Genomic DNA, 12,814 nt, shown 5'->3' with positions numbered 1-12,814 from the left:
CTTGGAACATCTTATATGCTCTGTGGCATTCAAAACGTTTTTGAAGTCCCGGTTCTAAGCCATAAAGCATGGTGCACTAAACTATCAAGTAGTTATCATACCGAGCTTGCCAAACGTTCATAACGTCTGCATCTGCTCCTGCAATAGGCCCGTCACCTAGCGGTGCATCAAGGACATAATTCTTCTGTGTAGCAATGAGGATAATCCTTAGATCATGGACCTAGTCCGCATCATTGCTACTATCATCTTTCAACTTAGCTTTCTCTAGGAACGCATTAAAATTCAAAGGAACAGTAGCACGAGCCATTGATCTACTGCAACATAGACATGAGAAATACTATCAGGTACTAAGTTCATGATAAATTAAAGTTCAATTAATCATATTACTTAAGAACTCCCACTGAGATAGACATCCCTCTAATCATCTAAGTGATCACGTGATCCAAATCAACTAAACCATGTCCGATCATCACGTGAGATGGAGTAGTTTTCAATGGTGAACATCACCATGTTGATCATATCTACTATATGATTCACGCTCGACCTTTCGGTCTCAGTGTTCCGAGGCCATATCTGCATATGCTAGGCTCGTCAAGTTTAACCCGAGTATTCTGCATGTGCAAAACTGGCTTGCACCCGTTGTATGTGAACGTAGAGCTTATCACACCCGATCATCACGTGGTGTCTTGGCACGACGGACTTTCGCAACGGTGCATACTCAGGGAGAACACTTGTACCTTGAAATTTAGTGAGAGATCATCTTATAATGCTACCGTCGAACTAAGCAAAACAAGATGCATAAAGGATAAACATCACATGCAATCAATATAAGTGATATGATATGGCCATCATCATCTTGTGCCTTTGATCTCCATCTCCAAAGCACCATCATGATCACCATCATCACTGGCGCGACACCTTGATCTCCATCGTAGCATCGTTGTCGTCTCACCAACTATTGCTTCTACGACTATCGCTACCGCTTAGTGATAAAGTAAAAACAATTACAGGGCGATTGCATTTCATACAATAAAGCGACAACCATATGGCTCCTGCCAGTTGCCGATAACTCTGTTACAAAACATGATCATCTCATACAATAAAATTTAGCATCATGTCTTGACCATATCACATCACAACATGCCCTGCAAAAACAAGTTAGACTTCCTCTACTTTGTCGTTGCGAGTTTTACGTGGCTGCTACGGGCTGAGCAAGAACCGTTCTTACCTATGCATCAAACCACAATGATTTTTCGTCAAGTGTGTTGTTTTAACCTTCAACAAGGACCGGGCGTAGTACAACTCGATTCAACTAAAGTTGGAGAAACTGACACCCGCTAGCCACGTGTGTGCAAAACACGTCGGTAGAACCAGTCTCGCGTAAGCGTACGCGTAATGTCGGTCCGGGCCGCTTCATCCAACAATACCGCTGAATCAAAGTATGACATGCTGGTAAGCAGTATGACTACTATCGCCCACAACTCTTTGTGTTCTACTCATGCATATAACATCTACACGTAGACCTGGCTCGGATGCCACTGTTGGGGAACGCAGTAATTTCAAAAAAATTCCTACGCACACGCAAGATCCATCTAGGTGATGCATAGAAACGAGAGGGGAGAGTGTTGTCCACGTACCCTCGTAGACCGAAAGCAGAAGCGTTATGACAACGCGGTTGATGTAGTCATACGTCTTCACGATCCGACCGATCCTAGTACCGAAAGTACGGCACCTCCGCGATCTGCACACGTTCAGCTGGTGACGTCCCACGAACTCTAGATCCAGCTGAGTGTCGAGGGAGAGCTTTGTCAGCATGATGGCGTGATGACGGTGATGATGAAGTTACCGACGCAGGGTTTCGCCTAAGCACTACAACGATATGAACGAGGTGGAAATCTGTGGAGGGGGGCACTGCACATGGCTAAACAATCAACTTGTGTGTTCTAGGGTGCCCCCTGATACGTCCATTTTGCATCATGCTTTTATATCGATATTTATTGCATTATGGGCTGTTATTACACGTTATGTCACAATAACTATGCCTATTCTCTCTTATTTTACAAGGTTTACATGAAGAGGGAGAATGCCGGCAGCTGGAAAAGAGGCAAATATTAGAGACCTATTCTGCACAGCTCCAAAAGTCCTGAAACTTCACGGAAGTTATTTTTAGAATTAATAAAAAATACTGGCAAAAGAATCCACCAGAGGGGGCCCACACCCTGGCCATGAGGGTGGGGACGTGCCCTACCCTCTTGGGCGCGCCCCCTGCCTCGTGGGCCCCCTGGAAGGCCTACGGCGCCCATCTTCTGCTATATGAAGTCTTTTACCCTGGAAAAAAATCATAAGCAAGCTTTCGGGAAGAAACTCCGCCGCCACGAGGCGGAACCTTGGCGGAACCAATCTAGGGCTCCAGCAGAGCTGTTCTGCCGGGGAAACTTCCCTCCGGGAGGGGGAAATCATCGCCATCGTCATCACCAACGATCCTCTCATCGGGAGGGGGTCAATCTCCATCAACATCTTCACCAGCACCATCTCTTGTATCCAATCTTTGTCCCAAAGCCTCAGATTGGTACATGTGGGTTGCTAGTAGTGTTGATTACTCCTTGTAGTTGATGCTAGTTGGTTCATTTGGTGGAAGATCATATGTTCAGATCCTTTATGCATATTAATACCCCTCTGATTATGAACATGAATATGATTTATGAGTAGTTACGTTTGTTCCTGAGGACATGGGAGAAGTCTTGCTATAAGTAGTCATGTGAATTTGGTATTCGTTCGATATTTTGATGAGATGTATGTTGTCTTTCCTCTAGTGGTGTTATGTGAACGTCGACTACATGACACTTCACCATTGTTTGGGCCTAGAGGTAGGCATTGGGAAGTAATAAGTAGATGATGGGTTGCTAGAGTGACAGAAGCTTAAACCCTAGTTTATGAGTTGCTTCGTAAGGGGCTGATTTGGATCCATATGTTTCATGCTATGGTTAGGTTTACCTTAATACTTCTTTTGTAGTTGCGGATGCTTGCAATAGGGGTTAATCATAAGTGGGATGCTTGTCCAAGAAAGGGCAGCACCCAAGCACCGGTCCACCCACATACCAAATTATCAAAGTAACGAACGCGAATCATATGAGCATGATGAAAACTAGCTTAACGATAATTCCCATGTGTCCTCGGGAGCGTTTTCTCTATATAAGAGTTTGTCCAGGCTTGTCCTTTGCTACAAAAAGGATTGGGCCATCTTGCTGCACCTTATTTACTTTCATTACTTGTTACCCGTTACAAATTACCTTATCACAAAACTACCTGTTACCGATAATTTCAGTGCTTGCAGAGAATACCTTACTGAAAACCGCTTGTCATTTCCTTCTGCTCCTCGTTGGGTTCGACACTCTCACTTATCGAAAGGACTACAATAGATCCCCTATACTTGTGGGTCATCAAGACTCTTTTCTGGCACCGTTGCCGGGGAGTGAAGCGCCTTTGGTAGGTGGAATTTGGTAAGGAAAAATTTATATAGTGTGCTGAAATTTACTGTCACTTGTTACTATGGAAAGTAATCCTTTGAGGGGCTTGTTCGGGGTATCTTCACCCCGACCAGTAGAGCAAAGAGTTGCTCCTCAACCTACTGAACCTACTGAAAATGTTTACTTTGAAATTCCTTCGGGTATGATAGAGAAACTGCTAGCTAATCCTTTTACAGGTGATGGAACATTACATCCCGATTTGCACCTAATCTATGTGGATGAAGTTTGTGGATTATTTAAGCTTGCAGGTATGCCCGAGGATGTTATCAAGAAGAAGGTCTTCCCTTTATCTTTGAAGGGAGAGGCATTGACATGGTTTAGGCTATGTGATGATATGGGATCATGGAACTACAACCGATTGAAATTGGAATTTCATCAGAAGTTTTATCCTATGCATCTTGTTCATCGTGATCGTAATTATATATATAATTTTTGGCCTCGCGAAGGAGAAAGCATCGCTCAAGCTTGGGGGAGGCTTAAGTCAATGTTATATTCATGCCCCAATCATGAGCTCTCAAGAGAAATGATTATTCAAAAATTTTATGCTCGGCTTTCTCTCAATAATCGCTCCATGCTCGATACTTCTTGTACTGGCTCTTTTATGATGAAGACTATTGAATTCAAATGGGATTTATTGGAAAGAATTAAACGCAACTCTGAAGATTGGGATCTCGACGAAGGTAAGGAGTCAGGTATAACACCTAAGTTTGATTGTGTTAAATCTTTTATGGATACCGATGTTTTCCGTGAATTTAGCACTAAATATGGACTTGACTCTGAGATAGTAGCTTCTTTCTGTGAATCCTTTGCTACTCATGTTGATCTCCCTAAGGAGAAGTGGTTTAAATATAATCCTCCCATTGAAGTAAAAGTAGTTGCACCTATTAAAGTTGAAGAAAAGACTATCACTTATAATGATCCTGTCGTTCCTACTGCTTATATTGAGAAACCACCTTTCCCTGTTAGAATAAAGGATCATGCTAAAGCATCAACTGTGGTCAACAAAAGTAACATTAAGACACCCAAACCCCCTGAGCAAATTAAAGTTGAACCTAGTATTGCTATGGTTAAAGATCTCTTGGCTGATAATATTGATGGGCATGTTATTTACTTCTGTGATGAAGCTGCTAGAATTGCTAGACCTGATACTAAAAATAAACATAGACATGTTGTAGGCATGCCTGTTATTTCTGTTAAAATAGGAGATCATTGTTATCATGGCTTATGTGATATGGGTGCTAGTGCAAGTGCAATACCTCATTCCTTATACAAAGAAATTATGCATGATATTGCACCTGCTGAGATAGAAGAAATTGATGTTACAATTAAGCTTGCCAATAGAGACACTATTTCACCAGTTGGGATTGTTAGAGATGTTGAAGTCTTGTGTGGGAAAGTTAAATATCCTGCTGATTTTCTTGTTCTTGGTTCCCCACAAGATAGCTTTTGTCCCATCATATTTGGTAGACCCTTCTTGAATACTGTTAATGCTAGGATAGATTTCGAAAAGGATGTTGTTACTATTGGTTTGGGGGATATGTATCATGAGTTTAACTTTGCTAAATTTCGTAGACAACCCCATGATGAGGAATTGCCTAGTAAAGATGAAATTATTGGTCTTGCTTCTATTGCCGTGCCTCCTAATGATCCTTTAGAACAATATTTGCTAGACCATGAAAGTGATATGTATATGAATGAAAGAAGGGAAATAGATGAAGTATTCTTTAAACAGGGACCTATTTTGAAACACAACTTGCCTGTTGAAATCCTAGGGGATCCTCCTCCACCCAAGGGTGATCCCGTGTTTGAGCTTAAACCATTACCTGATACTCTTAAATATGCTTATCTTGATGAAAAGAAGATATATCCTGTTATTATTAGTGCTAACCTTTCAGAGCATGAAGAAAAGAAATTATTGAAAACTCTGAAGAAGCACCGTGCTGCTATTGGATATACTCTTGATGATCTTAAGGGCATTAGTCCCACTCTATGCCAGCACAAAATAAAATTGGAGAAAGACGCTAAACCAGTTGTTGATCACCAACGACGGTTAAATCCTAAGATGAAAGAAGTGGTAAGAAAGAAATACTAAAGCTTCTGGAGGCAGGTATAATTTATCCCGTTGCTGATAGTCAGTGGGTAAGTCCTGTCCATTGTGTCCCTAAGAAGGGAGGTATTACTGTTGTTCCTAATGATAAAGATGAATTGATCCCACAAAGAATTATTACAGGTTATAGAATGGTAATTGATTTCCGCAAATTAAATAAAGCTACTAAAAAGGATCATTACCCTTTACCTTTTATTGATCAAATGCTAGAAAGATTATCCAAACATACACATTTTTGCTTTCTAGATGGTTATTCTGGTTTCTCTCAAATACCTGTGTCAAAAGAGGATCAAGAAAAGACCACTTTTACTTGCCCTTTCGGTACCTTTGCTTATAGACGTATGCCTTTTGGTTTATGTAATGCACCTGCTACCTTTCAAAGATGCATGATGGCTATATTCTCTGATTTTTGTGAAAAGATTGTTGAGGTTTTCATGGATGATTTCTCCGTCTATGGAACTTCTTTTGATGATTGCTTGAGCAACCTTGATCGAGTTTTGCAGAGATGTGAAGAAACTAATCTTGTATTGAATTGGGAGAAGTGCCACTTTATGGTTAATGAAGGTATTTTCTTGGGGCATAAAATTTCTGAAAGAGGTATTGAAGTTGACAAAGCTAAAGTTGATGCTATTGAAAATATGCCGTGTCCCAAGGACATTAAAGGTATAAGAAGTTTCCTTGGTCATGCTGGTTTTTATAGGAGGTTCATTAAGGACTTCTCCAAAATTTCCAGGCCTCTGATTAATCTCTTACAAAAATATATTCCTTTTGTTTTTTATGATGATTGTGTAGAAGTATTTGAAATACTTAAGAAAGCATTGATTTCTGCACCTATTGTTCAGCCACCTGATTGGAATTTACCCTTTGAAATTATGTGTGATGCTAGTGATTATGCTGTAGGTGCTGTTCTAGGGCAAAGAGTTGATAAGAAATTAAATGTTATTCAATATGCTAGTAAAACTCTAGACAGTTCCCAAAGAAATTATGCTACTACTGAAAAAGAATTTTTAGCAGTTGTTTTTGCTTGTGATAAGTTCAGACCTTATATTGTTGATTCTAAAGTAACTGTTACACTGATCATGCTGCTATTAAATATCTTATGGAAAAGAAAGATGCTAAACCTAGACTTATTAGATGGGTTCTCTTGCTACAAGAATTTGATTTGCATATTATTGATAGAAAGGGAGCTGAGAACCCCGTTGCAGACAACTTGTCTAGGTTAGAGAATGTTCTTGATGACCCACTACCTATTGATGATAGCTTTCCTGATGAACAATTAACTGTCATAAATGCTTCTCGTACTGCTCCATGGTATGCTGATTATGGTAATTACATTGTTGCCAAATTTATACCACCTAGTTTCACATACCAGCAAAAGAAAAAGTTTTTCTATGATTTAAGACATTACTTCTGGGATGACCCACACCTTTATAAAGAAGGAGTAGATGGTGTTATTAGACGTTGTATACCTGAGCATGAACAGGAACAGATCCTACGCAAGTGTCACTCCGAGGCTTATGGAGGACACCACGCTGGAGATAGAACTGCACATAAGGTATTGCAATCCGGTTTTTATTGGCCTACTCTCTTCAAAGATGCCCGTAAGTTTGTCTTATCTTGTGATGAATGTCAAAGAATTGGTAATATTAGTAGACGTCAAGAAATGCCTATGAATTATTCACTCGTTATTGAACCATTGGATGTTTGGGGCTTTGATTATATGGGACCGTTTCCTTCCTCTAATGGGTATACACATATTTTAGTTGCTGTTGATTACGTTACTAAGTGGGTAGAAGCTATTCCAACTAGTAGTGCTGATCATAACACCTCTATTAAGATGCTTAAAGAAGTTATTTTTCCGAGGTTTGGAGTCCCTAGATATTTAATGACTGATGGTGGTTCACATTTTATTCATGGTGCTTTTCGTAAAATGCTTGCTAAGTATGATGTTAATCATAGAATTGCATCTCCTTATCACCCGCAGTCTAGTGATCAAGTAGAACTGAGTAATAGAGAGCTCAAATTAATTTTGCAAAAGACTGTTAATAGATCTAGAAAGAATTGGTCCAAGAAACTTGATGATGCATTATGGGCCTATAGAACTGCATACAAAAATCCAATGGGTATGTCTCCGTATAAAATGGTTTATGGAAAAGCATGTCACTTACCTCTCGAACTAGAACATAAGGCATATTGGGCCATTAAAGAGCTCAATTATGATTTCAAACTTGCCGGTGAGAAGAGGCTATTTGACATTAGCTCACTTGATGAATGGAGAACCCAGGCCTATGAGAATGCCAAACTGTTTAAAGAAAAGGTTAAAAGATGGCATGACAAAAGGATAGAAAAGCGTGAGTTTAATGTAGGTGATTATGTGTTGCTATTCAACTCTCATTTAAGATTTTTTGCAGGAAAACTTCTCTCTAAATGGGAAGGTCCTTACGTAATCGAGGAGGTCTATCTTCCGGTGCCATAAAAATCAACAACTTCGAAGCCACAAATCCGAAGGTGGTGAACGGTCAAAGAATCAAACACTATATCTCAGGTAATCCTATAAATGTTGAAACTAATGTTATTGAAATCGTAACCCCGGAGGAATACATAAGAGACACTTTCCAGAACGTTTCAGACTCCAAAAAGGAATAGGTATGTGGTACGGTAAGTAAACCGACTCCAAAATAGTTCTAATGGCATTTTTTCTCCGTTTTGGAATATTTAAGAAAATAGGAAAATAAGAAGTAGTCCGGGAAGGACACGAGGCGTCCACGAGGGTGGAGGGTGCGCCCTACCCCCATGGGCGCGCACCCTGCCTCATGGGCACCTCGTGTGCTCTCCGGACTCCGTTTTCTTGCACGATACTTCTTCTGGTCGGTAAAAATTCATTATATAATCTCCCGAAGGTTTTGACCACCGTATCACGCAAATATCCTCTGTTTTTGTTTCGAGTTGTTTCTGCCGCAGATTAGAGCAAAATGTCTTCTCAAGAGTCGGTCGGGGAGAGCCGGGTGTCTAATTCGACACCAGGACCAAGAGCAAACAGTGATGCTGACCACTTTGGGCCATCAACGGAGGAAGAGATGGAGGCCGACTTGAAAAGGATAGATGCCATGGAAGAGGATCAAGCAGTTACTTCCCGTTTCCGAGCCAGATTCACTATGGGGGAACTACAGAGCTCAGCCTTTCCAACCTCGGTCACCCCTTCCAATGTTAAATTTCTCTCTTATGAAAATATGAAAAAGAGTGTTACTTGTTCTCCCGCAACTATGCAACATCCATGGGTGAAAGGAGCTTTAACCGTCACGGGTAAGCTTCGTAAGGAAATAATGGATCTCAAGCAGCAAGTCAATAAGGTCGAGGAGGAGAATCGTATCCTGAGGGGCATCATTGCCAAGAATATCACATCAGCACCTCCGAAGAAAGAGACATAATCACATGGGTATGGGCACTCCCCTTGGCAATTGCCAAGCTTGGGGGAGGTGCCCCGGTATCGTATCACCATCACACTCCTATCTTTACCGTTTTTCTTAGTTCGATCCTTTTGGTAATATCTTGATCTAGTAGAATAAAGTTTTAGTATGATTTAGTTTTGAGTTTTGCTTTATGATCGATCCTTTTATGTAATCGAGTCCGTGAGCTATATATAATAAAGATTAGTGTTGAGTCAAGGGCTTGATTATCTTGCTATGATCTTGAGGAAATAAAAATAAAAGAAAGAGAAAGAATAAAAAGAAATAAAGAGATCATATTGATCTTATGGAGAGTAATGACTTCACATATAAATAGTATGATGAATAAAAGTTGTTGAGAGTTGACAAACATAGTTTTGGTCATCGTTGCAATTAATAGGAAATAATAAAGAAAGAGAGGTTTTCACATATAAATATACTATCTTGGACATATTTTATGATTGTGAGCACTCATTAAAATATGACATGCTAAAGAGTTGATGTTGGACAAGGAAGACAACATAATGGGTTATGTTTTCTTATATCCGAAATAAAGTATATTGTCATGGATCATGCAACATGTTGAGCTTGCCTTTCCCTCTCATGCTAGCCAAATTCTTTGCACCAAGTAGAGATACTACTTGTGCTTCCGAATACCCTTAAACCCAGTTTTGCCATGAGAGTCCACCATATCTACCTATGGATAGAGTATGATCCTTCAAGTAAGTTGTCATGTTGCATGCAATAAAAATTTCTCTCTAAATATGTATGATTTATTAGTGTGGAGAAAATAAGCTTTATACGATCTTGTGATGTGGAAGCAATAAAAGCGACAGAATGCATAATAAAGGTCCATATCACAAGTGGCAATATAAAGTGACGTTCTTTTGCATTAAGATTTCGTGCATCCAACCCTAAAAGCACATGACAACCTCTGCTTCCCTCCGCGAAGGGCCTATCTTTTATTCTTGTCTTATACCTTATACAAGAGTCATGGTGATCTTCACCTTTCCTTTTTACATTTTATCCTTTGGCAAGCACATTGTGTTGGAAAGATCCTGATATATATATCCAATTGGATGTAAGTTAGCATGAATTATTATTGTTGACATTACCCTTCAGGTAAAAGGTTGGGAGGCAACACTATAAGCCCCTATCTTTCTCTGTGTCCGATTAAAACTCCATACCCGTAAGTATTGCGTGAGTGTTAGCAATTGTGAAAGACTAAATGATAGTTGAGTATGTGGACTTGCTGAAAAGCTCTTATATTGACTCTTTCCGATGTTATGATAAATTGCAATTGATCCAATGACCGAGATCATAGTTTGTCGGTTCTCAACGAAGTTTTTAATTCATACTTGACATTGTGAATAGATTATTACTTGAGCATAAGAAATCATATGACAATATCTATATATGTTGCTGTTATAAGAATGATCATGATGCCCTCATGTCCGTATTTTATTTTATCGACACATGTATCTCTAAACATGTGGACATATTTTTTGTTATCAGCTTCGGCTTGAGGACAAGCGAGGTCTAAGCTTGGGGGAGTTGATACGTCCATTTTGCATCATGCTTTTATATCGATATTTATTGCATTATGGGTTGTTATTACACGTTATGTCACAATACTTATGCCTATTCTCTCTTATTTTACAAGGTTTACATGAAGAGGGAGAATGCCGGCAGCTGGAAATATGGGCTGGAAAAGGAGCAAATATTAGAGACCTATTCTGCACAGCTCCAAAAGTCCTGAAACTTCACGGAAGTTATTTTTGGAATTAATAAAAAATATTGGCGAAAGAATCCACCAGAAGGGGCCCACACCCTGGCCACGAGGGTGGGGGCGCGCCCTACCCCCTGGGCAAGCCCCCTGCCTCGTGGGCCCCCCTAGCAGGCCTCCGGTGCCCATCTTCTGCTATATGAAGTCTTTTACGCTGGAAAAAAACATAAGCAAGCTTTCGGGAAGAAACTCCGCCGCCACGAGGCGGAACCTTGGTGGAACCAATCTAGGGCTCCGGCAGAGCTATTCTGCCGGGGAAACTTCCCTCCGGGGGGGGGAATCATCGCCATCGTCATCACCAACGATCCTCTCATCGGGAGGGGGTCAATATCCATCAACATCTTCACCAGCACCATCTCCTCTCAAACTCTAGTTCATCTCTTGTATCCAATCTTTGTCCCAAAGCCTCAGATTGGTACCTGTGGGTTGCTAGTAGTGTTGATTACTCCTTGTAGTTGATGCTAGTTGATTTATTTGGTGGAAGATCATATGTTCGGATCCTTTATGCATATTAATACCCCTCTGATTATGAACATGAATATGATTTATGAGTAGTTACGTTTGTTCCTGAGGACATGGGAGAAGTCTTGCTATAAGTAGTCATGTGAATTTGGTATTCGTTCGATATTTTGATGAGATGTATGTTGTCTTTCCTCTAGTGGTGTTATGTGAACGTCGACTACATGACACTTCACCATTGTTTGGGCCTAGAGGAAGGCATTGGGAAGTAATAAGTAGATGATGGGTTGCTAGAGTGACAGAAGCTTAAACCCTAGTTTATGAGTTGCATCGTAAGGGGCTGATTTGGATCCATATGTTTCATGCTATGGTTAGGTTTACCTTAATACTTCTTTTGTAGTTGCGGATGCTTGCAATAGGGGTTAATCATAAGTGGGATGCTTGTCCAAGAAAGGGCAGCACCCAAGCACCGGTCCACCCACATACCAAATTATCAAAGTAACGAACGCGAATCATATGAGCATGATGAAAACTAGCTTGATGATAATTCCCATGTGTCCTCGGGAGCGTTTTCTCTATATAAGAGTTTGTCCAGGCTTGTCCTTTGCTACAAAAAGGATTGGGCCATCTTGCTGCACCTTGTTTACTTTCATTACTTGTTACCCGTTACAAATTACCTTATCACAAAACTACCTGTTACAAATAATTTTAGTGCTTGCAGAGAATACCTTACTAAAAACCGCTTGTCATTTCCTTCCGCTCCTCGTTGGTTTCGACACTCTTACTTATCGAAAGGACTATGATAGATCCCCTATACTTTTGGGTAATCACCCCCTCCCCACGTATATAAAGGAGGGAGGGGGAGGCCGGCCGACCCTGCTTGGCGGGCCCCCAAGAGGGGAATCCTACTAGGACTCCAAGTCCTAGTAGGTTTCCACCAAAAGGGAGAGAGGGGGAATGAAGGAGAGGGGGAGGGGGAAGGAAAGGGGAGCGCCGCCCCCCTTCCTTGTCCTATTAGGACTCAAGGGGGAGGGGGGGCGCGGCCTGCCCTGGCCGCCCCTTTCTCTCTCTCCACTAAGGCCCATCGAGGCCCATTAGTTCCCCCGGGGGTTCCGATAACCCTCAGGCACTCCGGTTTTATCCGAAAATTCCCGGAACACTTCCAGTGTCCGAACATAGCCGTCCAATATATCAATCTTTATGTCTCGACTATTTCGAGACTCCACGTCATGTCTGTGATCACATCCGGGACTCTGAACAACATTCGGTACATCAAAACACATACACTCATAATACCGATCGTCACCGAACGTTAAGCGTGCGGACCCTACGGGTTCGAGAACTATGTAGACATGACCGAGACTCGTCTCCGGTCAATAACCAATAGCGGAACCTGGATGCTCATATTGGTTCCTACATATTCTACGAAGATCTTTATCAGTCAAACCGCATAACAACATACGTTGTTCCCTTTGTCATCGGTATGTTA

This window comes from Triticum aestivum, chromosome 1D (genome assembly GCF_018294505.1).
Source record: "Triticum aestivum cultivar Chinese Spring chromosome 1D, IWGSC CS RefSeq v2.1, whole genome shotgun sequence".
NCBI lineage: Eukaryota > Viridiplantae > Streptophyta > Magnoliopsida > Poales > Poaceae > Triticum > Triticum aestivum.
The sequence above is the reverse complement of the archived record's forward strand: the minus strand, read 5'-3'. Positions refer to the sequence as shown.